The following is a 25,278-nucleotide window of genomic DNA, read 5'->3' on the forward strand; positions in this document are numbered from 1 at the left end:
GGGGCGGGGCGGGGCGGGGCCGGGCCGGGCCGGGCCGGGCCGGGCCGGGCCGGGGTGGGCAGTCCTCGGAGGGACCTCCCCGTCCTCTGCCTCGCAGAGGATGGGAAGCGCCCGGCTCTCCGGCTGCACCTCCTGCCTCCGGGGCCGCGGGACTGTGCTCTCAGGTGTTACACGCTGGGCCCTGGGCCCAGCCGCCTCTTGTCAACCACCCTCGCAGCCGGCAGCTTAGGCGGCTTGGGGAGGCCCCGCTCGGCCCCGCGCCACCTCGGCCCGCGTCTATGATGCAGCAGGCCTCCTCGCGGCTGCCTGCCCCTCCGCACTACCTGCCTGAGTCCCGCTCCTGGGCAATCCGCGTGCGTCAGTGTAGCACACGGTCTTTCCCACCATCGATGTTCCTGGACCACCTGCTCTTCCAGAACCTTCCCATGAAGGGGTGGGGTCACCTGTGGCCCCTCTTTCAGCCTGGGCAGGCCCCCGATCGCCCTCTGGATGGAGTGCAGCTGAGAGATGCTCTCGGTCGGCGCGGCAGCTGTAACAAATACCACAGACCCGGCGGCAAAAACAGCAGACATTTATTTCCTCTCAGCTCTGGAGGCCGAAGATCCAGGTGTGCGCAGGGTGGTTCTTCCCGAGGCCTCTCTCCTTGGCTTGCAGACGGCCGTCTTCTCCCGTGTCCTCACGTGGTCGTCCCTCCGTGTGTGTCTGTGCCCTAATCTCCCCTTCTTATTAGGACACCTGTCAGACTGGATTAGGACCCACACACATGACCTCATTTTACCTTAATTCTCTCTTTAAAGACCCCGTTCTCCACCACAATTGCATCCTGAGCTACTAGGGGTTAGGACGCCGGCGCACGAATTTGGAGGGGGCACAATCCCGCTCATAACAGATGCTGTCTGACGTCTGAGGCTGGTATCATAAAAGGCGATGAGCCTGCCGCCAGAACACAGGGGTGGTGCAGTGGGGGCCGGGGGGAGGCCCACGTGGAGGGGAACCAAGGCCTCTGGCCCTCTGCCAGCACCCCCTGCCAGCCACGTGAGTGCACCATCTTGCAAGGCATCCTCCTATCAGGGACCTGCCTTCCACGGGACTGGTTCTGTGCCAGGCTCTCTACCTACACTGGCTCCTAGAGCTCCTAGAGCAGCCACAGCAGGCCTGTGAGGTGGGAGACATAACTGTCCCCCTTCTGCAGGGGAGAGACTGGAGGCTCAGAGAGGGCAGGCCCCTTGCTCACGCCAGAGCAGGGCCCAGGAAAGGCTGAGCCCACGCTGGCCTTAACCACTCTTGGCCAAGCGTTGAATCGTGCCGCCTCAGCCTGGACAATCCTCCCCTGGCCCCAACTGGCAGGTTCCACACCTGGGCAGGTACAGGTCCAGTAGCCAGTAAACATCCCCAAGGAGTGGCGGGAAAAAATTACAAAAGTTACAAGATGACACAGCCTCCAGGAGCCCCAGGCAATGGGCTGTCGGCCCCTCATTGGCTGTTGGCCTGTGTCACCCTGGGCAGCAAGGAGGGTGGGACCCTGAGAGGTGGTGGCTTTGGGTTGCCTTGGATCTTTCCGCAAGGTTGAGGTGGGTCCCAAGGACGTTGGAGAATCCTGGCACCAGGAAGGGCTCAGGGCCAGACCCCCAGCACCCCTCTCCCTCCCTGTGGGACCTTGTGGGTCTACGTGGCTGGGAGGGCGGGTGTCACGGGGGGGGGGCTCTGGGGGTGTGCGCCCACCCCCACCTCTCTGCATTTGCTTCACGTTTTACTCTTCTCTCCGCATGGCTTCCCCCACCCCATCTCTCTTCTTTCTCTGCAAATGGACATCAGATTTCCCAGACCCCATGGGAATAAAGCTGCCCCACAGCCACCTGCTGGGACTGACCTGCTACCCCAACTGCTGATGTGATTGGTCTAGCTTAAGTCAGGTGACCGGCCCTGGTCCAATCGTCAGGGCCCAGATGGGTATGGGGCGGGATGGCAGGGAAGACGTGACAGCTGGGCTCACCCTAAAACCACAGCCCGCATCAGTGTCAGCTCGGTGCCTGGACTAGACCTACCGCTCCTGCAGCCACGTCCCCTGCCCAACCTCCCACAGCAATTGGCACAGAACCGGTCACATGTGGCTTCTCTCTGGATGTCAACCAGGTGGGCCAGCAGCGCACCTTGGCTGGAGGTGCGGTGTCCAGAAGCAGGAAAGTGATGGGACTCTTGGCCGGTTGGTCAGAAAAAGGAACCTTCTGCTTGGTTCTGAGTGCCTGACTTTAGGGACATTGGCAGATCAGAACACCCCCAGGGACAGGATGGGAGGACCCGGACACCAGCTTAGGACACACGGTTAAGGAACTGGAGGTGGTCAGCAGAAGGGGAGGATGACACCAGACAGGAGGGGGGCGGTGATTTGTACATCTTCAGAGGGCACAGCACAATCGACGGAACAGATTTGACCCAACACTGGAGAGACTTTCCCACAGCCAACCCGACCAGCATTAGATGTGGCTGCCCTCAAGGTGGTGAGCTCTCCATCACTGGTGGTATTCAAGCAGCAATAGGATAGCTGTGGGTCAGGAACATTGTACAGGGTGAGCAGTTGGCCCCCCACGCTCCCGCAGCTCTTCTTATCTGATGGCCGCCATCCAGGGCTGGCTCTGGGGAGAGAGCATCTCTTTCTCTCTAAAAATGAATCCTCACTTCTCATCATTTCTGTCATGTTGAGTCCTACAGGAACAGCTGTTAAGAAATCACATTTGTACCTTCTCAGGAGCTCTCTTGAACTTGGAGTGCAAATTAACTTCATGTGATCTGAAATATAAAAGGTCGCTTCTCCCACAGATTAAAAGCTGGGGGCTGCTTGCCAAGCTGGTGAGCGTATCAGGTCCTGCGGGGACGTCTGGGGGGAGGGCCGGGCATCCACGCTGCTGCCACGTGCACGAGGACGGCTCCGCATCGTCCTCTGTCAAGGCCGTCTGCCCCGGTCACAACGTCCGCCCAGGCTGTGGCCTCTCCATCCCTGATGGCCCTTCCCTACTGATCTACAGCCTCCAGGACTTCCAAGTGCACCAAACACCCACACAGGGCGCGCGGGGCCAGGACCCTGTCCTGCTCATCTCCCTGGCTTCTTCCTGCCTATGTTGTGTCAGAAGTGGGCAGGGCACAGCCGAGGGGCCTTCAGTCTCCCCACGCTGCACCAGGGCGGAAGCCCCCAAGTTCTCGTGTGTCCCCACACCCAAAGCCCCTTGGACGCCAGAGGTCCTGGCTACTCCCCCCGACCCCCTCCCCACCTCCCTGCCTCTCCACCGTCACCAGGACTAGAACTCCCCTCTACTGCACCCCATCCAGGGTTCGCTCGCCCTCGCTCACCAGCCAGACTCAAGGACATCACTGCCAGCCCTGGCCGTTGAAATGCTAAACAGGAGTCAAGGGAACCGAGAGGATGTTCTCGCTCACAGAGCCTGGCTGTCCCAACCGTTCCCCTCCTCGCTGTGAGCTGGCTCTGCACCCTGGGCTGACCTTTCTTCCACCTGTCTGTCCTGGATAGGATCCTCCCTCCTCCCCACCCAGGGGCCTCGAGGCAGCTCAGGGCTCAGCCCCAGAGGTGGGAGGCATCAAGGGAACATGAAAGGATGATTGTTTTGCTAGTGTCAGAATGTTGTACCAGTACACGTGAGCGGGGCTCAGGGGAGCTCATGTGGCTGGAACGCAGTGGGAGGCGGAAGTGAGCTGGGCCCGTGGCCTCGTGGCTAAGCATCCGGGCTCAGAGGTTGGAGAGGTCTGCCTCGTGGGCCTCAGTTCTGTCATCCGTAAAAAGGTGAGCGTAGCCCCATGCCTGGTACCCAATGAGTGCCTGATGCAGGGTGTGGTGTGAGGGAGGAGGCCAGGGCGGGGCGTGGACACCTTTGGAGGGTGTGGAGGAGACTAGAAAGCGTGGGGAGAATAAGCAGGCCACACCTCTGGGAAGGGCCTGTGTCCTGTGTTCTCAGCCAGCTCCTTGTCACAGGTGGAAGGGAAGCATGGGCTCCCCAGCCAGTGCCCATGTGGGCTGGGGGCCACTTAGGGGCAGAAGCTCACAGATTGGTTCATCTCCAATAGAAACTGCACCATGACCGCATGGGGTCCCTACGGGATTTCTAGAACCTCCACATTGGTCTTAATTTCAAATCCCAATTACTTGCTCTTAAGGAAGAAGCTGGAAGATGTAGCTGGGTCCAGGAGGATGGGTTTAGGGGACAGTCAGAGGGGTCAGTCCTGCCTGATAAGGCCCCTGGTTGCAGCCAGCCTTGGAAACAGCGGTCGAGCAGCTGCCCGCTATCACCTCATTGTAGGGGCTGCTCTGGTGAGGGGACCAGGGAGAGGTGGCCTACCCTTCCAAGATGGAGACTCACCCCCCTCAACTGACCAGACTGGGAGTGGCCATCCGTGGAGGACTTGGGGTACAGCTGAGGGACATGGAAGCCTGGGTGGTCCTCATCCCCGGGATGGGACGTGGCATAAACCAAAGCCCTGCCTAAAGACAGGCAGAAGGAACCCAGGGGGTGTAGTCTGCACGGGACCATGGAAAAGGCGGAGGGATCGGAGAGCAAAGGTGCATAGGAAAAGTCGGCCAGTCCCTAACTAGCCAGCGCTCTTGTTCTGGCCCCTCAGCTGACCTGGACCCTGACCAGGGGTGGAGAAGGCTGCTGCTACTGCTGTCTCATCATCACCGTCGCCATCACTGTCGCCATTACCTCCACCATCACCATAAATCATCTCCGCCACCACCGTCACCGTGACCTCTATCGTCACCCTCACCGTCACCGTCACCACCATTATCAGCTCATGGTCTGCGCATACTCGTTCTCCCTAGGCCTAGGCACACGCCGGCTCCTCCTTCCAGAACTCTCTACACAGCTTCACCTGGAGAAGAGCTACTCACTCATTAGGTCTAAGCTGGGAGAGCTCTTCATGGAACTTTCCCCTGAGAACCCCACCCCCTGTTCTGGGCACCCACAGCCCCTCTTTCCCCATCACAGCACTGAGTGCACTAGATTGGAGCTGCTTGTTGAACGTCTGTCCCTTCAGCGAGGAGGTAAGCTCCTGGAAGGCAGCCGTGCGCACTCACGCTCCCCAGCCCTGGAGGAGGCCCGCTCCATAAACAGGTCAATGATCAGCCACTAAGTACCCCGATGGGCTGTGTCCCTCCTCGGACCAGGCGGGCCCTGGGCCAGTGTTTTACATGCACGATTTCTACCTCTTAGAGCACCTCAGAGTTCAGGCCTTGCCTACAAGGACGCTGCCGTTCAGAGACAGGGACTGACTCACCCGCGGGTGCGCAGTGCCTCAGAGGCCGTGCCAGGATGGGAGGCCAGGCGACCCTCACCCCAGACGCAGCACTGCGGCTCGTTCCGCAAGGCTCTGGTTCCCAGTTCTTGACTGGGGTCCGGTTTGCATGGCCTTCCCAGCGTCACTCCAGAGCCTCCCTTGCTGATCGCTACTCCGCAGAATCCCACCCCGCACGCCCACAAGCTTGACACCAACAGCCGTCAGTCACAGCCAGCGTGGTGGCACCATCATCAGAGCCCTTCTCTGGAGTCCTGGACCAGCACGCCCCACCCTGGTCTCCGATGGGGACCCTCAGCCACGGCCTCCTGCTCACCAGATGTCCACTCCAGTCCTGCCACCAGCCAAGGTGCTGGACCACCCTGCGGCCGGGTTGAGAGTTCCCTGACCCCCTGCATTCTGCTAAGTCAGGACTAACCAGGACCGTCCCCTGCAACCTGGGGCCTGCAAAACCGTGCTTCAGCAGCATCCTCCCAATAGTCCCGAGGCCAGGCCTGACCCCTTCTCCGTGTGTTTGGGGCAGGTGGCCGGGCATGCCCATCCCCAAGCACCCGTCAGGCCATGAAGGCCTGGACAGCCCTGGCTTTCTGAATCTTGGGTTGTAGGGGCCACACACACCGTGCACACACATGTCCACACGCGAGGCACACAGCACCCAGGCAGAAGGCCCCCGGGTCTTTGCATCCGACACCTACTGAGCCTGCCCTGGTCCACCCTGAGGACGGCCCGCCGCCTGGCCACTCTGTTTCCCCAAATCTGCTCATCTGACATCAAGGGCTCCCAAGGGGAGAGAAACCCGGGGAACATAATGAATCCGGAGAACCTGCATTATTAGTCCAACCTTCTGGCTGAACTGGAGTTTACACCAGAGAGTCAGCCTGGCAAGGCAGCAGGGTGCCAGAAGCTTCTCTCGGGTTTGGGGGAATCAGGATGGGAAGGGGCCCCAGAGACCAAGTAACTGACGAGGAATGGAGGTCCGGGGTGGGGGCCGTCCAGCACCACGCAGCCTCTTCTCAAACCCCCCCGGGGATGTAGCAGAAGCAGAGGGACACAGCCCTCAAGGTTGGCAAACGGCTTCCTTGCAGGAGGCACGAGACCTCAGCGTAGAACTGGGCTCCATCCCCAGTACAGCACGGCCGGAGGGACTGGGGCTGGGGGGAGAGGGCCGCTCACCCCTTCTCCCCACGTGTCTGACGTCTGCCCCACTGCCTTGTGAACAATGCCCCCACCAGGAGCTTCCCGTAACCAGGGCTGTGTTTCTCTCAGCTGAAATATTGCAGCCTAGAGGCATTTGGAGATTAGAATGCTTTAATTAATTTTTAGTGATCAATGTTCGCAAGGCCTTTTGGAGATGAAAGTCCCGCTGCCCCCACTGTGTGACTCCACTAATGGAATAATAATCTGTATGATGGGTTAAAAACACACAGCCCAACCCCTCAGGGTCTGTGGGAAGCGCAGAGCTGCTTCCTGTCAGTGACGAGTGATACTGTCATCCGAGGAGAGAGGCTTGTCTGTGTCTTCACGGCCCTCCCCCAGGACTCAGGCCTGTTCCAGCCGGGGCGGGCAGGTGTCCTGGATGAGGAGATGCCGGTGGGGGCCGGGGGAAGGGACAGTGCCTGCTGGCCCAGGACACAGCCGCTCAGCGAATGGCAGCCTCCCATCTCACCTGTGTCCCCACCCCGCATCCTCAGGCCCTCACACAGCTGATTCCTCGTCTCCATCCCCACGGCCTGCTCGCCTCCCCGCTGCCCCAGCCCAAATGTCCCTTCATCTCCCCTCAGCAGGGACTCCCCAGGCCTGCAACCCAAGCCGGCGGCCCCGTTATTCCTCCCACAAGGCTCAGCCCCCGGAGCACACATTACGGACCTGTTGTTTCCTGTTTGTTCCCTCTCCTGCTAAACGGTGGCCTTTGGGATCACGTCACCACCATATCCCCACGCCCAGCAGAGCTCCCTCCCTGTACTGATGTGCGCTGGCTGCTTGGATGGGAGGGAGGGAAGGAGGGAGGAAACAGCACCCTTGGCCTGGGGCTCCGGCCCTCTTGCTGCAGGGCGGGAGGGGGACCCTGGACCATCTCAGAAAGGCAGGAACTGGCGGAATAGCAGCGGGGGTGCCTCTGGGCTTGGGGTCTGCAGTCAATCAGGCCTCTTCTCCTGTGCGGCCCTCTGCCAGCCCTGCTAGGTGACAGCTTCCCCAGGCCCCGAGGTGCCCAGTCCGCCTGGGCTCTGGCCTTGTTCCCAGTCCCCGGATGGCTCCTGCCTCCGCCCCGCCAGTACTCGGCCTGACCAACAGGTCCTGCCGCCCTCCTGATAACGTCCCGGGCGCCGCTGCAGGTGAGCAGAGTCCCTGAGGCCGGGGGCTCTGACGAGCTGCACGGAGGACGGGACCCAGCCCCAGCCTTGGCTTCCGCTCCTTCACGGGACATCGAGCTTCCCTACCACCTGCTCTGCCAGTGCTGTGCCCCTGCCGGGGGTGCCACCCCAAGGCCATGAGCCCTCTGCGCCATAGCTTCCTATCCACTGGTCTCTTCCCAGCCAAACTGGAATCCCACCTCTGCTCATCACCGTCCAGTTGACCTGGGGCCAGCCACACGCCTTCCTGAGCCTGGTTCTCTGGGGACAAAATGCGGACCGCAGGGGGTGTGGTCTTCAGTGTTCAACAAGATAATATCACCGGGGCACGAAGAGAGCTCCTGGCACATGGAAGGTGCTGGAAAATGTTGGTCAAGCCTGACTAATCTTTCTAGTCCACGGTGCCTGGAAAGGGAGGACAGACAGACAGATCGGGCTGCCTTCTCTCCAGCTGAGAGCGTGGCTTGAGTCCCACCGTTTCCAGGCAAAGTCCTACAGGTTGCACCGGGAGCTGCCACCCTCCCCACGCCCCCCCCGCCCCCCCACTGTGGGCAGGTTCCTCCTCCAGAAGAAGAAGGAATGAGGCAGAGGAGGACGAGACATTGAAGAAGTTGGCAAGTTGCAAGGGAGCGAGTGGATTTCTGAGAACCCCAGGTGCAGCTTAACCTACAAATGAACAATTATGGTGATGAGAAAGAAGGAATATTTGGTGAGGCAGCCTTGGGGGAATGGGAACTTGGCTGACGTGCAAGGAAAGGCTCGGGGAGACGATGCGGGCGGGATTCTGCTCGGGGAGTGGGGGGCAGGGAGCGACCCGAGGAAGGTGCCCCCCCCGCCAGCCTCAGCCCTCCAGGTGCCAGGGCAGGACACCCACTGGCTGGCCGGCGGGTCCAGCCTGGCTGACTTAGTCACCCCCCCGTACATCACGCCCTGAGCATACACCGAGCGCCTGCGGACGCTCCCGGTGCCGTTTGCTCAGGCCCCAGTGTCCCCACCCCCGCCAGAGTCAGGGGCTCCCGGCCCCAGCCCATGGTGGTGGGGCATCACGCCCGGCACTCTCGTGGCCGGGACTCTGGGGGAGCTGCCTGCAGGTATGGCCACAGTGGTTCTCTCCACCAAGAAGCAGTCTGTTTCCCCTCCCTTGGGTCTGGGCCAGGCCCACGACACGCTTTGCCACTGGAATGGCGTGGGATTGATGTTACCCATTCCCAAGTTTGATGTGAGAAGGCCCCGGAAGGCTCCCCCGATCGGCCCTGTCCCAGTAAGGAAGCTGGTCCAGCCTTCCGAGGGCAGGGGCCCCGGGAAGGGAGCCGGCCCAGCACCACGGCCTTGGGAGGGAGGCTCCCGGGATGCTGCTGCAGGTGGGTGAGCCCTGCTACACCACAGGGAACCACCAGCCCTTCTCTGCCTGGTCCTCTGGGAAGCCACCCACCCCCAGCCCCCAGCCCTGCCAACTTTGATCCATGTGGGCATAACCCTGGGCCCTTGGAGGTGAGTCTACGGCCCCTCTCATCACCCGGTTGACAGAGCCAGGCAAGAGGCTTGCAGGAGTTCCCCGCTGAATTCTCTCTACATCCTGCGCGAGGGCGGCTGTGCTATTTCCCCCCATCTCCCAAGGGAGGACATTTGAGAGCTCAGGTCACAAAGCTCCTGGACGGCAGAGCCCAGACTCACACCCAGGCCACCTGTGTCCTCTGAAACCACACCCCCCCGGGCCAGACCTGAGGACCACAGCCCTGCCCTCTCCAGAGGCTTCCAGCCCCTGCTTTCACTTCTCAGGCCACTTTTGCTTCCCACCCATCCTCCCAGACCCCAGACAGCAGGTCCCCAGCTCCCCTTTCCCCCACCATCTGCCATCGCTTCTGCTGCCTCCCTATTTGCTACGTGACCCAAAGTGTCCAGGCAACCCCTCTCTCTGCACAGCACAGCGTGGTGGACCAAAGATGCTGCAAGTCCCTGCCCTCCTCCTGTTGATGTGGAGCCTGCACCCCCTCCCCTTAATCTGTGCGCTCAAGAGTGTATGGTGGGGGACCTTCCCTGGTGGTCCAGTGGTTAGGACTCCAGGCTTCCACTTCAGGGGGCACGGACTGGATCCTTGGCCAGGGAACTAAGATCCCACATGCCATGTGGCATGGCCACAAAAAAAAAAAAAAAGAGCGTATGGGGACTCAGACTCAGATACCTGTACACCCATGGTCACGGCACCATTATTCACCATAGCCAAAAAGTGAAACAACCTCAAGTGACCATCAGTGGATGAATGGATAATAAAATGTGGTCCATCCACACAATGGGATATGATTCAGCCTTAAAAAGGAAGGAAATTCTGACGCCTGCTACAGCATGGAGGAACCAGGAAGACATGAGGCTCAGTGAAATAAGCCAGCCACAGGACAAACACTGCCCAGGTGGCCTCTCATCAACACCATGTGGAGCAGAAGAGCCGCCCACCCAAGCCCAGCCCGGATTCCTGACCCACAAAGTCATGAGCTATAGTAAAATCATTGTTGTATGGTTTGTCATACAGCAAACTGGGACACATGGTAAAACAGACAGACCATCCAGATACCGACCCAGGACACGACTGACCCTTTCCTGGGGCCCAGAGCATGTGGGCAGCTGGGGACATTCAGGTGAGTTAGAAACAAACCCTTCCCTGGGGGGCTCACGGCCTGGTGGGACAGGAGCCTGATGAGGGGTGGGACCCAGCTGGAGAAAAGGAGGGAAGGCTTCTTGGTGTGGCTGCTTTGGGCTCTGACCCAGTCAAGGCTCTCTGAGACTCAGTTTTTCCATCTGGTGTCTCCTCCTGGTGACATGAGGACCATGAGACATCGCAGGAGGAGATGGTCCAGGACACAGACATTCACCAGCGCCTGATGGAGTTGGTGTAGAAATACCTCCAATGCCTGGAGGGGGATGGCTTTGAGGGATGCTCCACAGTGTCGCCCAGGGCCCTGAGCAGGGGGGAGCCGCAGCCATCCACAGGGTGACATGTACCCTTCCCTGACTCACTCCCCCCTGCCCTGAGAGGACCTCCCAATGACAGCACTCCTTCTCAGACCCTCCTCTCAGGGTTGGCTTCCAGGGAGATCCCCAAGTCTTTCCCAGAACAGCCCTGATGCCTGTCTTGCACAGGGAGGTACAGGGATGGGTGTAGAAACAGACAGGTCTGCAGTCAGTTCTTCAGTGGAGCAGCTGTGCAGCCCCGGACAACCTCTCTAGAGAGGCCACCTAACCTCTCTGAGCCTTAACAAATTGATGTCTTTAGATGGAGGGATTGGCTCCTGGGTCAGTACCAGTCTCTTCCTCGTGTGACCCTCAACGGTGGTCCCTGCTCTGCCCCTGGTGCGCTGTGTGACCTTGGGGGCACTCCTTCCCCTCTCTGGGCCTCAGATTCCCCCAGGTTCAGGTAAGGGATCAGCCTAAGCTGCTGAGACCCACTGAGCTCTTAGAACACAGGATATTCGCTTAGGAAATACCACCCAGGGGGATGCTTGTCTATGGCTCTGGTTCCTCTCCTGGAAGGGATGGAAGGACAAGCCCGCTGGTTCTGGGGTGCCCCTGGGTGGGGAGCGTGGGCAGGATCTTTCCCCCGGACCCTTTGCCCAGCCTGCCCTGCTCTGGGCTCCTATGTCAGCGATGGGGAAGGACGGCCAGCACTCCAGCCCTCTTGGCAATCTCGAGGCACGGCGGGTACTCCTTGGCGGGCACCCCCACCCCTTGCTCGCCTCCGCTGACCTCAGTCGCTCTAGCCTGTGACCTGGGCCCTCCAGCTCCACCCAGAACTCTCTTATCCTCGGTGCCTGCTCTGTGCCAGAGAGCCTGCTGGCTGGGAGGGGGGCACCCAGAGAGCAGCCCTGTCACAGGGATGGGGCCTCCCACCTGCCCGCCTACGGCCCCAGGCACAAGCCCCAGAGTCGATGCCCAGGATGGGCTAGGAGGACACAGAACGGGGAAGAGGAACCAGCTGGGCGTCTGACCCCGGGGCAGGAGAGCGGCAAACTGCCAGGTCTGCTCATCCAGGGCGGCCCCGCAGCACCATCCATCATTCCCAGCTGCCTGGAGAGAGAGCCTAGCTCTGGGCAGTGCGCTCTGCTGGCCCGCGGACCCCACCTGCCCTCCCTGTGACCTTGGCGCACAAGTCACAGGGGCTCGCAGACTATGCAGCCCACCCCGGAGGCGGCAAGAGGGAAGATGGGTGTTCCCAGTTTGTGGATGGGAAAACTGAGGCTTGGGGAGGAGGATGCCTTTAGGGTCCTTCGAGGGGGATGACTGCAGGAGAGCAGGTCACCCAAACTCATTTAGGAGTGACCATTTCCTGAGCAGAGCCACAGGTGGTCAACGCAGAGCATGGATCAGAACCTGGGTCTCTGGACCCTCAACGCAGTGCTCACCCCCCAAGCCAGGCTGCACCAGGGAACCAGCCCCCCAAGGCTGCCACGCTCTCCCTAGGCGGGAGGGGGCCTGGGTGCTCGGAGAAGGGGGGTCGGGGGAGGGCAGGAGTGGCCGTCACCCTAATGAAGCCATCTCGCCACCGTAATGAAGACTTCACGTACCTCCAATGACACTTAGCAAATCCGGGCACAAATAAATAACCCTAGTCCAATCGAATCAACCTTCAACTGATCGGCACAACTAAACAAATTAGCCCGAGGCCCGGACGAGATTAACAGACCAGGCAGGCGCTGGCTGGGATCCTTCGGCAGGCGGGTTCATGGCGTTTAATGAGTTTAAGCCAAATCCCCCGGTGTTCATGTCTCTGGTTTCAGGCCACTCTGCTCCCAGAGTGCAGGCTTTCGGGGGCCTCGGCCCTGGGGGCTGCGGAGGGAAACCAGACCCATGGCGGCGGGAGAGAAGCAGGTAGAGGACAGGCCGGGAGCAGGGACGCCCTTCCGGTACAGGAGAGAAGGTGCAGGAGGCTGTTGCCGGACTGCCTCCTGGTGATGCAGCCAAGTCTGATGTGCAGGGGGGTGGGCAGGAGCTGGCGGCAGACCCACCCCTCTCCTCGCCCTGCAGTGCCACCGCCCACACACCCGCACCCAGACCCGGGCTCCCCAGGAGGGGCCTGCTCTGCAGGGCCTCGTCCCAGAGTGAGTTCCCCTGCCCCCAGCCCTGTGCTGGGGCGCTGGAGCCTCCCCGGACACGCGGCGGATGGAGAAGCCCCTCTAAGAGCCCGAGGCGACGCGAGGCCCAGTGCGTGGGCAACCGTAACAGTAAGGGGCAGGCCACTGCCAGCCTCCTCGCCAGCATCCCAGCCGCGCTCTGCAAAACCTGCCGTCCTCCCAGGACCAGGACACAGCCAGCCTGACGCTCGTTGTGGGGAGGGAAAGGCTCGGGCCTCGGCTCCTCCAGCGGCCGCAGCGGGGCTCGGGGCTCCTGGCCAGCCGCGGAGTCGGGAGCGGGGAAGGTGAGCTGAGTGGGAACGCAGAGAGCTTGCCCCCCAGAGCGGGTGGCCGGGACATCAGGGGATCGCTGGTGGCAGCTGACTGGCCGCCTGGGAGGGTTCAGCAGAACCACAACCGGATGAATTAAAAAGCCCCCACTGTGTGCCCCCCACCCCCGAAGGTCTGACTTCTCTCATGCTGGAGGGTCGCCAGGACAGCCGGATGCCAAGAGCCAGGACGGAGGTACCCGCATGGCCCCGCTCGCCCCCAGCGTCCCGCGGGGAGGACGGACACGAGGCGCAGCAGAACAAGGGCCCCTCCAGGGGCTGTACCCACGGGGTCCCCGCGCCACAGCCTCACTTTCCGACGTCACTCGTGTGTCTTTACGAAAGCGCCCATCAGTGCCCAGGAGGTGGAGTGGGGGCCATGCCCTTCACTGGAGGCTGGCAGTTAGGAACCACTTGAAAACAAGGGGGGACTGTCAGCTGACGAGCGATGGAGGTTCATTCCCAAGGGAGCTCATCCCTAGCGGAGGTGGCAAGTCAGGCAGACAGGGTGGTGGGCAGACAGGGCCACCGGCGCACGAGGAGGGACCGGCAACACACGCGCGCACAGGTACACACACATGCAAACACTTACACACGCATGCCTGCACAGCTCACCCCCTCAACAGCCCTGCCAGCACACACCACGGGGTTCTGTTCAGATGACATTTTGGAAAAGGCAAAACTACAGGGACAGAGAAGAGACCAGGGGTCACGGGGGCTGGGGGACAGGAGGGAACTGGGCAAATGGGGCACCGCGGTCACGGTTATACAATCACACACGTTTGTCACACCAAGTGCATCTACTGCATGTACTTCATGTCTCCATTTTTTTAAGTTATAAAAATATAAACCTAACCTGGCTTAGAGCCCTGCTATTTATTCAGAGAATGGTCAAGGCCCTCAATTCCTCAAGGTTTAGCCCCGGGGGAGGCTGGGTCCTTGCTTTCCATCCCCGCAACCTTCCTGTGCTGTCTGAGTGATGCTTTGGGGTTACATCCCAGCAAGGGGCAGTGAGAGTGCCCAGGTGTCGCCCTGACACCTCAGTGGCCCCTCCAGAAAGCCTGGGAGAGGACAGACAGTCCTCCCTGTGGAGTCTGGACAGCCTGGCGCTTCTGACCATGAGCAGGGAGGTAGGTACCTGGGTGCCTGATCTTGTTTCCCTTTTCTCTGTGGCTACCAGGAAGCTCAAAGCTAAACCTGAGGCCCAATCATAGCGACTGTGGAGGACCCAGGGGCCAGCATGCACACCCACTCTGTGTTTCATTACGGCCTTGACAGTCCAGCCCAGCTTGTATTCCCTAGTCCTGATCTATAACGCTTATGCTGTGGTCTGATTTATAATCCTGTTAGCTGTGAGTGCCCTACGGTCTCCCCAGGGGTTGGGGTTGGACTTGGACTTCCTGCTAGCCCTACAGTGCATAGCTCAGGGTCCAGCCCTCAGGACAAGCTCTGTAAGTGCCTGTGACGTAAATGACAGATGTCGACACCTTTAAAGGACAAAGAGGTTTGTCATTAAGATGACTCTTTGGATGGGGAGAGGGGGACACACAGAGAAGCAGGTGGGAGTGGGGGTGGGGAGAGAGACAGACAGAGGGGTGGGCAGGGGAGAGAGACCGAGAACAGAACTGGCTCCGGGCCTCTGGGGAAGAGGCAGGGGGCCAGCCCTGCCCTAGTGTGGATGGGGGTAGGAAGGCTTGAGGGAAGGAGGACGCCCCTTTCCCCGGTGCAGGGGAGGACAGGGCTCCTCCGTTCCTCCGCCCACACTGGATTCAGCCCTGTCCCTGCTCCGCACGCTGAGAGCGTTCTGTGGCCTCTGCTGCCCCCCAGAGGTGTTCTCTGGTAACGCAGGCACTCCCCACCCAGCTCTCCCTGGGGCTGGGGGCCGCCCTGCAGCTCATTCCTGCCAGACCCAACTCAGATCCCGGCCTGGGCTCGGCTGGGGGCTCTGGGTGCGTCTACACGGTACAAAATCCCCTGCCACCATGGCCAGGAGTACATTCCCTTCTTTCCCCTTTTTATTTCTTTTCTGAAATATGCTAAAAATTCAAATAGTACAGAAATGTGTGACCATGGAAACTGATAAAAGTCCCAACTAATTCTTCACCCCCACCACGCCAAAATGTCACGTCTGTGACAAAGTGTTATGACTGACCTTTTCACCAGGCAGTAGATCCTGTGTTTCTAGGACCTCTTTGCTTATAGGTCCATCTTATTTTTCAAAGTTGTTTTCCTAGGGGAGTATTTCCACCTTGCTTTCAACCTCCTTTGAAATCTTGCCTGTTCCATTTGTCGGGGTGGAGTTACTCCTGTTTCTACCTGACTGCCCTGACCTTCAGCTGTTTGCTCATCACGGGTCTCTTCTCTGCAGTGAGGTGGTGGGCATCTGGGGGTCCCCTCACAACAGCTCCTAACAGAAAATGTTCATTGACTGAGTGACCAAGCAAACATTTCACTCCTGGATGGATGGAAGAATGGATGGACGGATGGATGGACACATGGATGGATGGATGAATGGATGAGCGACCTCAGCACTTTCAGAGAAAGCCCCCAGCGATGCAGTGCAGGCCCAGGCAGTGGGAAGCAGACCTGTGAGCACTGAGGAGCTGAGGTGACAGCACCTGGGCAGGACACTGGCCACACCTGCTGTGCACAGAGGCTGGCTTCACCCTGGATCCCTCTGTGTACTGGGATATTGTAGGGTATGAACATGTTAGCTATTCTAACAACAACAACGATATCAGTAAATTTCAGGAAAGAAGAAAAGAAATAAGACTCCATCTACCGGGACTTAGGTGTGGAAAAGTGAATCCAAAACCTCCGAGCGCCAGACGCTTGCCCACCTGTTCCATCACTCAGCTGCCCACTCCCCAGACATCACTTGGGACCCGGCTGAGCTGCAGCTTCCTGAGGACGGCTTGGCGGCACCCAGCTGCGAAGAGCCCTGGAACCTGGGCCCCAGCCCCACACTGCTCCCCCGGTGCTCGCCACACCTGTCAGTCCTGGTTCCGTGTCTGCCCCCCTCCCCACCATGGGCTACAGGACAGGGCCCTTGGAATCCTCGGCACCTACACAGGCTTAGGTCACTGAGCACAATATTCTAAAGGCTCATCCAGGACTTCCCTGGTGGCGCAGTGATTAAGAATCCACCTGCCGATGCAGGGGACACGGGTTCAAGCCCTGGTCCGGAAGATCCCACATGCTGCGGAGCAACTAAGCCCATGCGCCACAGCTACTGAGCCTGCGTTCTAGAGCCCGCGAGCCACAACTACTGAAGCCCGCGTGCATAGAGCCCGTGCTCCGCAACAAGAGAAGCTACTGCAATGAGAAGCCCGTGCACTGCAAGAGTAGCCCGCGCTCTCAGCAACTAGAGAAAGCCTGCGCGCAGCAACGAAGACCCAACGCAGCCAAAAATAAATTAATTAATTAATTTTAAAAAATTGCCATCTCTCAAGCCACTAAAAAAAAAGTTTAAAAAAAGAGGCCCATCCACATTGTAACAGGTGTCAAGATTTCCTTCCTTCTTAAGGCTGAATGATTTCCCACTGTAGGGACAGACCACACTGTGTTTGTCCGTCTATCCGTGCATGGACACTTGGGTTGCTTCCACTTTCTGGCTACAGTGAATAATGCTGCTGTGAACGTGGGTGTGCATGTTGACATATCGCTTCAAGACCCAGCTTTCAATTCTTCTGGGCAAACCCAGAAGTGGAATTGCTGGATCACAGTGTTTTGAGGAACTGCCACGTGGCTTTCACGCCACGGCCGCACCATTTTACAGCCCGTGAACAGTGCCCGAGGGCGCCGATTCCTCCACACCCCAGCCAACACGTGCTTCCCCTACATCTGTGCTCGCACTTTAGCCACCCCAATGGGTGTGGCAGGCCTGCACACCCCAGCCAACACGTGCTTCCCCTACATCTGTGCTCGCACTTTAGCCACCCCAATGGGTGTGGCGGGCCTGCACACCCCAGCCAACACGTGCTTCCCCTACATCTGTGCTCGCACTTTAGCCACCCCAATGGGTGGCGCCTGCTTTGGGTTGGGGTGAGAGGTTCCTATCGTTTCTCTGCTCTTTGCTTGAATCGTTTACTTGCCCTTCTTCAATTTACACAGCTTAGGGTTCACTCATGACACACAGTTCCAAGAGTGTAGACAAATACACAGTCCTGCAAACACCATCACAGCCAAGATACAGCAGATCCCTCATCCCCTGGTGCCCCCCCATTTGCATTCAAACCTGCCCCTCACCCCCACTCTGCAACCACTGATCCATAATCCTGCCTTTTCCAGAACATCACATGAATGGACTCACGGAGCACACTGCCTTCTGTGCTTGGCTTCCTTCCTTCCTTGTACTGTTTTGGGGTCCATCCACACTGTCACGTGCCCAGAGTAATGATCTATCACGTGGATGGACCCCAGTTTGTTATCCGTTCACCTGCTGGAAACATTTGGGTTGTGTTCCGTTTTTGGTCACTATGAAGAAAGCCACTATGAACAAAGCCACTATGAACATAATTGTTGGTGTGGACATAATTTTCATTTCTCCTGGGTAAATACCCAGGAATGGGATTGCTGAGTCACATGGTAGGTGTATATTCCCCTTTATGAGAAGCAGCTAAACTGCTTTTCACAGTGCCTGCCCGGATTGGCCCTCCCAGCAGCAAGGCAGCGACGCTCCAGTTGCTCCCAGTTCCTGCCAGCACTTGGTGTGGCCGGACCCTGTTGAGTTTAGTTGTGTGTTTTGCTGGGGACACTCTAGTGGGATTTAGCCACATCTTCTGTGGTCATCAGTTCACCTCGACACACAGAACCACAGACGCTGGGATTTGGAAAGGCCTTCAAAACACTTTGAGTCCAGGGCTTCCCTGGTGGCACAGTGGTTAAGAATCTGCCTGCCAATGCAGGGGACACAGGTTCGAGCCCTGGTCCGGGAAGATCCCACATGCCGCGGAGCAAATAAGTCCATGCACCACAACTACTGAGCCTGCACTCTAGAGCTCGCGAGCCACAACTACTGAGCCCGTGTGCTACAACTACCCATGTGCCTCAAGCCCGTGTTCCGCAACAAAGACAGGCCACTGCAATGAGAAGCCCGTGCACCACAACGAAGAGTAGCCCTGGCTCGCTGCAACCAGAGAAAGGCCACGTGCAGCAATGAAGACCCAACACCAAAAAAAAAAAAAAACATAAATAAATTAAAATAAAAAAACAAAAAACACTTTGAGTCCAGTCTCCCCAGCGCAGACATCCTGGTACCGTCCTTAGCCCCGATGACCACCTGGTCCCAACGCCTCCACAGGGAGGGCGATCACCACCTCCCATGGAAGGCCCTGGCATTCCTGGAAAGTTCTGTTGGTCAGAAAGTCCATGTGCTGTGCCCAATCTACCTTCTCAGAACCTCCATGTGGTACAGGCCCTGGGCCCAGCCCACACACACAGAATGGGCCCTCAGGAAGGTGGGCCCGACCTCCCAGCCCACTCCGCTCCCTCCCTGCTCAGACAAAACCAACTCCAGTCCATCCCCCAGGGCCCTGTCCCCATTAGAGGGCTGGAGCACAGAGGAATGGAACAGAGGCACCTGGAGGCCACCCGGCCAATCTGCCCATTTTACAGATGAGGAAACAGAGGCCCGGAGCAGGGAAGAGAATTTGTCCAAGGTCATCAGCAAGTTAGTGCCAGGGCCTGGGGGCAGGGCTTGGGTTTCTTTCCACTTCATCCTGCCCCCTCCCTAGCCCCACCCACCACTCTGGACCCACTGCTTTACACACCAACTTGAATGCGATCCAATTGGGCAAACGTTTTATCAAAGCCGCACGCTGGCTTTCCGTCCTCTCCCTGTAAAAGAAAAGAGTACGAACAATAACCAGCCTGGCAGTCTTTGTCGTTTGGCTTGACATGGGGCAACAAGACGGCTTCTTATCAGGGGAAATAACTTCTTAAAATATTGAAAGAAAGGCTTTCAGAAATTGCACATGGATTAAGGTTTCATTTATTAAAGAACTAAACAAATAGTGCAAGATGTGGGTACAAGGCAGTTTTCAATATTTCTAACGAGGGCAGAAAGCCTCACTCCAGGAACAAAAAGATTGTAATATTTGAGCTTGACTAAGTTCGGCAGAAAACAAAGTGACAAGCTAAACTCTCAATTCTGTGCCCTGCTGGAATTAGGTCCAAAAATAGAGGATTTTCTTTGTGTTGACCATGTGACATTAAATAAAAATACTCCTGCTGACATAGAACTCCAAAGCTCAGGGCACCTGTAAGCCACAAAGCGAGCGCCTGCCCCAGAGGGCACCACCGGCCTCCACGGGAAAGTGATGCTTTCACTTCCGACCCTGGGCAGCAGGCTTCTCAGAAATGATCTTTAAATGCTCCCTGGGAAGAGGATTTATGCCCTTTCCGGGTGAACAGCTCCCTGGACCCTTATAAACTGGGCTCGGTTTTAATGGTATTCATTCATTTCCCTCGGGAAAAATTCAAATTTCACATAGTCTCAGGGTTTTGTTTCCGTAGTAAAATGTATGTGATTTTCAATGGGTTGCCTTTAATCTTTATATCCTATCCCTTCCCTCAACTTGGATAAACCTGGTTTATAAAAAATTAATTGTTCACTATCTTTTTCTAGATAACTGGGTGCAGTAAAAGGTCGTTTCTGTGTCCCGGAGCCCCCTGGTTAGAACTGTCTTACTTCCGTGCTGCCGCTTAGTCAAGGGTCTTTGCGACCGCAGAGCGCACAGACGCTGTGCCACACACGTGACTGCCGGGCATGCAGCCGTGCCACAAGACCAGGTCGCACCCGCTGGGGGCAGAGAAAGGCCAGTGGCGAGGCTGGGGGTAACAACCAGGGTCCACAAGCACCAAGGCTCTCTGCCCTTGGCTGCAGGGCTGCCGAGCTGAGGGAGATCTACAGACAGCCCTGAGGCCGACCCCGGTCACCGTGCTGGGCCTCGCTGCCTCTACAGCTCTTGTGCCGGCCTAGGAATTTACGTCCTGTCACAGAAAGACCCAGCTTCGGTATCATCACAGCCTTTCTCCAGAGACGGGATGGTGGTATTAAGGACCTCACAGCCCTAACAGTTAGGGGACTGGGCAGGTAGGTTTACATCGCCCCTCCTGGTCTTTCTGCTCCTTGCAAAAGCCTGGGCGTGGAGAGGCTGGAGCCACCGATCACACGAGGGCCTGTGCGTGGGGCACTGCCAGTGGATTCCAACGACCCATGAACAGAAGGAGACTCTATTAAGCGCGCTGTATGTGCCAGGCCCTAAACGAGGCCCTTTTGCAAATGGGATGTCATTTAATCCTCCCCATTACTGAACAAGCAAGAATGGGTTTCTCCAAAAGGAACGAAGCACTGACACAGGCCACAACATAGATGAACCTCGAAGGCTGAGGGAGAGAAGCCGACATGAAAGGCCACAGAGTGTGAGCCCGTTTATAGGAAATGCCCAGGACAGGCAAAGCCATAGGAACAGAAAGTAGACGAGTGGTTTCCAGTGGGGAGGTCTAAATATTTGGTACTTTCCACTTACGATTTCTTCTTTGACATACATTATTTAGAATTATTTTTTAAACTCCCAGATGCGTGGGAAGGTGCTTTTACATTAATTTTTTTTTTTGGCCGCATTGCATGGCTTGCAGGATCTTAGTTCTCCGACCAGCGATTGAACCCACAGCAGTGAAAGCGACGAGTCCTAGCCACTGGACGGCCAGGGAATTCCCAACATTAACTTTGTTTTTAAACAGTGATTGGTTCAAGGACAGGCACGTGACCCAGGTTGGTCTAAGGAGATTCAATCCTGGGACTTTCACTGGGTATATGGGGAAAGGACAGCTCCTGTGGTGTGGAGGCGGTAGATTCTACCACAGCACGGGGGACAGCCCGTCTGAGAGTAGGGCCCACACGCCCGCAGACCTAAGAGGCGGAGAAAGACATCAGGCGACTCTCTGGGTCTTTTCAGCCCAGAGAAAAGCCCATCTGTGCTCCTTTTGGGGCAGAAGATGGTTTCACATCTGTGTCTGTCACCTACACTTGAAAAAATCCTATGGATACAGCTTCCCTCACTCATTCCAAAATATCTATAATCTAAATGTCATAAAATATCTGATGGCTGTGTCTCAGGCCTGCATCACAAATGTAATCTCTGACAACTGCTACCCAGCACCTCTTAAAATACCAGCCAAGAGAAGTGACAGTGATTATTTAATTTACATAAATAAGGTGGTTCTGGGACTTCCCTGGCAGTCCAGTGGTTAGGACTCGGTGCTTTCACTGCCGTGGCCCTGGGTTCAGGCCCTGGGTTCAGGCCCTGGTTGGGGAACTAAGATCCCGCAAGCCTCAAGGCGTGGCTAAAAAATTATTTTAAATTTAAAAAATAAAGTGGTTCCACCTATTACCATGTCTCACAAAAACTTAGAAGGATGTTGCCTCTACGAGACTCAGGCAAACCCTGGCAAAGCCTTACTCATTCCAAGACTGTGCTACCCAGGAGGTCCTTTTGGTCCAAGTTTTGGCTACCTGGGTACCTGCAGTTAGGAGGCTGCAGGGGAAAACAGATATTCTCATAGCACAGAGAGTTTCACGAATGAATTGACCATTAACATAACTGGGCTCCACTCAAACACCCCTCCCTGTATAGCTCCAGAATCTCTCTCTCTCTCTCTCTCTCTCTCTCTCTCTCACACACACACACACACACACACACACACACACACCCAACACTGAAAGGCCTGGGAATCATGTTGTGAGGCTGTGGAAGTACAGTGCAAATCAAGTCAAATTGTAAATCTTATGAAAGATGCAAGATTTCAGAAAGTCCATAAATGGAATAATACTGAGGGATGTTCAGATCTAGCCCAAAGCAATTGGCCAGAGTGGGGGGGCCTGGCCGTGCAACTGAGGACCACGAATCTGACAAGGTAATGACAGGCTGCTGCTCCCACAAGAAGTGACTCGAATATCAGAGAGAGGCTCTTGGGGAAATGGAAGGTGCTCTTGTATATTTTAGCGCAACTGATCTTCTTTATAACGGACCTGAGAAAATCACACATGATGTGAAGGAGAATGTGAAGAGCTATCACACAATTTGTTGGAAAAATTATGAGCTGCCAAATCAACACTTGATTAATTCTTTGTCGGTTCTACAAATTAACTTATAATTGCATTCAGAACCTAAGTTTCCTTGAATACAAGACAAATGCAAGATATCCCCCCCTTTTTTCCTTTCTCACGATAAATTCTCAAAATCTTTTGCCCCACCATTGACATCATTACTATTTGATTCCCATTTTAAGTGAATTCACTTAAGGGACCTTCCTTTCCAGTCTGATTTCCATCTTGCACTGGAGAATGGTCAGTGGCAGGCAGTGAGCACCTGCTCCACTACTGTAAGTGTGTAAGCTCTGCCCACACATCCACTTAGGCCACCAAGAAGCCTCCTCCCCGGACTGCCACCACCTCACCCGAGGACAGCCTTCACACCTCGTTTCCTCCGAACTTAGTCTTTATCGAAGATCTAGACCAAAAAACAGCCAGTGCCATCAAAACATCATCCACTTTGTTCTTCCAACATCTCTTTTATAAAAGTGATAAGCTTATTTCAGACTTAGGGGTTTTTGTTTTTGTTTTTGGTGTGGGGAGGGTCAGATTTCTTGTACCAATCTGCCTACAGAGAGAGAATGCATGAATTGGTGAATAAAAGTAAATGAACCTTTTAGAGGTTTCACATGGCAATACATTGGCAATTGGCTTTTGGGATGTGTGTGCGGTGGATGTGTGTTTAAATTTAGAACCAACAAAAAATTAGACTCTCCTGAGAAATTGATATGTTTCTTCCTTTTTGAGTATTGGAACCACGAAACTCATAACCTTTCCCACTGTGAACTGGCTGCAAGAAAGCTCAAAAAACAAGTTTCCTCTTGATTTTTATGTCTATTTTGATGTTTTGTAGACTTGCCTTTTTCTTTCAGGCCACCAGAAATCACTGTGGAATGAACATGCTTCATTTGACTTAACTTGGACTGTACAAGGAGCCATCACATCATGAGAAAAGGCGGTAAGGACATGAGGGGTCCCAAAGCTTCCTAAGGGGTTAAGTGATGTGGACAGACCAGGCTGGGGGTGGGGTAGAATGTGCCCTGACAGGCCTGTCAGGGAGCCGGGGAGAAAGCCTTCTGAGTATGCGGTTCTGAAGGGTGTTCATCCCCTCAGGAAGAGTCTCAAGGCTCAAATTACTGCAGTATCAGACAAGACTCCCCACCCTGCCAATACCACTTCCAGCGTGGAGGAAGGGAAGATATGCGGGGGGCTGGGGGGCTCTCAGAATCCCTGGGAGGAACCAGAAATCATCCTGCTACAGGGCAGCACTGTCCCTCGTCTTCCCCTTTACCCGGGCATGCGAGTTGCGTTGCGAGACTAGTAATTAAGGGTAAAGGTCCGAAGCGCAGATCCAGCCCTTATCAGCTTTGTGACCTTGGGCAAGTTCTTTGAACCTGAACATCTTGTCTATAAAACCGGGATAACAACTCTACTTAATGGGGATGTTAAGATTAAGTGAGTTACTATAGAGAAAGCACTTAGGGGCTTCCCTGGTGGCGCAGTGGTTAAGAATCTGCCTGCCAGTGCAGGGGACACAGGTTTGAGCCCTGGTCCGGGAAGATCCCACATGCCGCGGAGCAACTAAGCCCGTGCACCACAACTGCTGAGCCTCCGCTCTAGAACCCGTGAGCCACAACTACTGAGCCTGTGCTCTAGAGCCCGCGAGCCACAACTACTGAAGCCCACATGTCTAGAGCCCGTGCTCCGCAACAAGAGAAGCCACCACAATGAGAAGCCCGCACACCGCAACAAAGAGTAGCCCCCGCTCACCACAACTAGAGAAAACCCGCGCGCAGCAACGGAGACCCAACGCAGCCCCAAATATAAATAAATTAAATAAATAAAATTTTTAAAAAAAGAAAGCACTTAGAACAACGCCTGGCACATACTAAGTGCCAAATAAATGTTAGCTATTCTTATTATGCCCTTGGACATGGGAGGATATCCCAGATGGGCTTCTGAGGGCAGAAGCCCCTGCCACTGCCTAGAGTGGTTAAAAAGCCTTTGTTATGACGCTGACAAAGATTCTCTCCTACACCAAACTCTTACTCCCTGAACTCTTTTTCAACCAGGCCTCCACTTTTTGGACTTCTGCATTTCCCAATTTTAGCAAGAACTGCCCCCGCCGTCCTCCATATCTGATACCCTCCCCCCAAGGGCTGGTCAGTTCCTCATCCCCCACCGACCCCCACGTGGTCTGATGCCGCCCAGGCCTACCTTCAGCGAGAATCCTGCTAGGTTTCCTTGGCTAGAAACCCCCAACCCCCTGATGCTTCCTCTTAGTAATTTCCCACCCACTGACCTAACTAACGCTGCTCCTTGGCTGTAAATTCCCACTGGCCCCTGCGGTTTTAAGTGAAAAATGTCACCTGCCATAACAGTAAACAAAGGATGTTGCAACCTACAAGCCATCCCGTCACAGTCCGCGGACGTTGCACCCTGCGGGGACTCCTCAGGGTGGAAAGCAAAGGATACTGGCCCCAGAGAGCTGAGGTGCACATCAAAGGAATGATTTCAGTGAGCCCAGACTCTGGCATCTTCCCATACACAGAAAAGCACTAAATTCCTTAACTCGAGGTGTCTGGTTTTCTTTAATGAACAGTATCTTCTGACGTTCCGACTACCCGGTGTTTGCTGTAAAAGCCCCTAAGTATCCTGGATCCTCCCTTACCTCTTCGGAACAGTCCCTGAGTTATCTGAGATGCTGTGTCCCGGGCTTAAGTCCTCAGTCTTGTCCACCGAATAAAACGTAACTCTCAACTTTTAGGTGGTGCATTGTTTTTTCAGTCCACACGGTATTCGGGGATGACTGAGGTCTCTTGTGCCCTATGTCAACGGTCCTGAGTAGAATGTTTTCACCGCTTTAACTGCCCTCCGGCCCTGCTTTTCTCTCTCAGCTCCCTGTGCTTCTGTGAGGGTCGTGGAGCCCACGGCCAAGGGGCCCGAGACCCCATTCCTGAGGTTCCCCAACCAAAGAGCTGCAGGGTCCCCGGCAGGAAGGCCCGAGGACCCCCTTCTGGAGAAGCCCCAGGCCCCTCGACTGAGGGCCTGGAACCGAGGAGCCGAGGCCTGCAGGTTGGGGCGGGGGGGGGGGGGGG

At 56.5% G+C, this 25,278-nt stretch overlaps 1 long non-coding RNA gene across 4 annotated transcripts in view; it reads right to left on the minus strand.

Annotated features, from left to right (window-relative positions):
- The window catches only part of LOC114894182, a 53,660-nt gene extending 28,395 nt beyond the window's left edge, over positions 1-25,265 (minus strand). For 3 of the 4 annotated variants that reach the window (XR_003793138.1, XR_003793137.1, XR_003793135.1), the window contains exons 1-2: positions 24,852-25,265; positions 18,855-18,921 (exon numbers count right to left, since the gene is read on the minus strand). This is a non-coding gene — a long non-coding RNA (uncharacterized LOC114894182). Of the gene's footprint in view, positions 1-18,854; positions 18,922-24,397; positions 24,493-24,851 lie in introns of those variants that run through there. The other variant, XR_003793136.1, reaches the window with a different exon arrangement.
- Between the last annotated feature and the right edge of the window lie 13 nt (positions 25,266-25,278).

Source organism: Monodon monoceros, unplaced genomic scaffold (assembly GCF_005190385.1).
Source record: "Monodon monoceros isolate NGI ecotype Baffin Bay Population unplaced genomic scaffold, NGI_Narwhal_1 Super_Scaffold_13, whole genome shotgun sequence".
NCBI lineage: Eukaryota > Metazoa > Chordata > Mammalia > Artiodactyla > Monodontidae > Monodon > Monodon monoceros.